Here is a 2,464-nt window from a genome sequence, read left to right on the forward strand (position 1 = left end):
GATGATGATGATGATGATGATGATGATGATGATGATGATGATGATGATGATGATGATGATGATGATGAAGAAGAAGAAGAATGTGAAGAAGCTGGTGATGAGGAAGGAGAAGAAGAAGTTGATGAGGAAAATGATCCAGAATATGATCAGAAGAAAGATTGAAACCCAGCCAAGAGCAAGCAGTAGTGAGCAGTGTGTGCTGTGGCCTTGAGTATTACTGCACTGTCCCAGCCTAAACACAACTAGTAGTTACTTGCAGCCTTATGTTTTGTATTTTCTTGGTAGAATCAAGTAAACAATTTTTGTTAAAAAAGGAAAAAATGAATGTTTAAGAACCAGTTCAAATTATAGGTTCATTCTACCTAGCATTTTAATAGTATAATTTCTGCCAGATATGTAGAATGCTATGAATCCCCTAACACATGTCCATTGCTACATAGTTTGGTTCTTGTGAAGTCTTTTGTCATGTAGCTATTGGACTATAGCTATGAAAAATTATCCAAACTGTTATTTGAGACCAATATTGGCTTAGAAAAAAGAAATCTTTCTGAAGAACCAACCAAAGTATCTTTTCAGCCCAGTAGTTGAATGGATTTAAATCAGCTTACACTAGCTGTGCCTTCATTACTTTGTCAGAGAAATGCAGTGACTTGTATTAACTAGCAGATAAAGCATTTTGAAATTTGATTTGCAAAGAGACTAGTACACGGTCAAGAATTTCCAGTAAGACCACAGCTAATGTTCGTTAACCGTCTGCTTGTTCATGGGTTTTTGTGTTTTAATGCGACATAGTGATCTACAAAGAAAGTCAGTCACCCTATTAAGGTCATTGTTTGCCGCTGTGGAGTGAATAAAAACTAGTATTTTTAGAAGCTGGCATCCTTTTCTACTTGTGTAACTGTGTCCATTCAAACTGAAAGCATCTTTCCTTTTCTTAGTGGTATTGTGGGGCACCTTCATTGAAAATGATCACTTATACCACCTTGCGAGCTCTTTTGTTGTTATTTAAAAATAAAATACCAAGGAGAATTGAGTCCTCACAAGATAATGTCTTAATTTGACACATTTGGAAGTTGACCTTGATCGTTGTAACTTATGGACATTATTTGGGAGAACGGATTGGACTTTAAAAAGCAGTCCTGCATCTACCAATATATGTGTGAATGAAGAACCAATGGACAATATTTTAAATAATAATAATCCTTTAAAGATCATTATTGTAGGGGGCGGTCTAGGTAGCTCATTGAATAGAGCATTAGCCCTGGAGTCAGGAGGACTTTCAAATCCAGCCTCAGACACTTAACACTTACTAGTTGTGTGACCTTGGGCAAGTCACTTAACCCCAATTGCCCTGTCTTCCCCACCCCCCAAAAAAAGAAATTGATAAATGACATTTTAAAAGAGGTATTACCATCTGTTTTAGGGGGCAGCTAGGGGGTGCAGTGAATAAAGTACCGGCCTTGAAGTCAGGAGGACCTGAGTTCAAATCCGACCTCAGACACTTAACACAAAAACTAGCCGTGTGACCTTGGGCAAGTCACTTAACTCAATTGCCCTCCAAAAAGCAAAAAAAAAAAAAAAAGATCATTATTATTAAAATTAAAGTCTTGGAGTTACAGCTAGGGGGAGTTCTATTCCAATTCTCATTACTTAATATGTGAGCATATTATTTACTCATACCTCTAATCTATCCATATATTTAAGTGAGTGGTATTGTTTACTTACCTACCTCACAAGAGTGTTAAGGCTTATTAAGTTACATTATATAAAAATTGTTCTTGGTCATTAAGAGGTCAGAAATTTTAAAAAACTCCCTACTCCATATCCTATTTCATTCAATTCAGTAAATATTTATTAAGCACTTACTATGTACAAAGCACTAAGGTAGGAACACAAAACAGAAGGAAAACAGCCCTGATCACGAGAAGCTTCTACAGAGGGATATATTATTTATGTGAAGATAGTAAAATCAAGGTAATTTGAAAAGGCAATTAAGGGGTTCAGAGAAGGTTTCACTGAAGAGGTGACATTGATATAAGCTTTAGAGAAAGGCAAGGATTCTGAGAAACAGAGTAGAGGAGGGAGTGTATTCCAAGGATGAGGGACAGTTAGTGTGATTGTACAATGGTGAGAGAGGAGATGCTGAGTTTAAATCTGGGAAAGAGATATGTAGAGCATAATATGTGTAGAGCTGTGTTCTGACACACTAATGTCCAAAGTCCCTTATTTTGTCATTCTCTACCCTATGTCCCAACGTTCCTTCTGACTAATATTCTATGACTTTCTATTCTGGATTTAATGAACCCTAAGGAGTGTCTCTGGTTTGCTAGATACTTTAGATTGAGCCTTCCTATTTAATAATCAATAGGCAATTGCCAATGTTCATCCTCTACTTGGAAAGCCCTATACTGGGTACTGCAGATGATCCAGAAAAGCACAGGACATTTTTTCTGCCTTCATGGAC

The 2,464-nt window shown here is 36.8% G+C and overlaps 1 pseudogene; it reads left to right on the forward strand.

The window, feature by feature from the left end:
• Window positions 1-321, forward strand: part of LOC138150523 (nucleosome assembly protein 1-like 1 pseudogene) — a 1,400-nt pseudogene extending 1,079 nt beyond the window's left edge.
• The last annotated feature ends 2,143 nt before the right edge of the window (window positions 322-2,464 follow it).

Source organism: Petaurus breviceps, unplaced genomic scaffold, assembly GCF_028583685.1.
Source record: "Petaurus breviceps papuanus isolate PSGF00001 unplaced genomic scaffold, PetGlider_PUasm1.0 90879, whole genome shotgun sequence".
Classification (NCBI taxonomy): domain Eukaryota; kingdom Metazoa; phylum Chordata; class Mammalia; order Diprotodontia; family Petauridae; genus Petaurus; species Petaurus breviceps.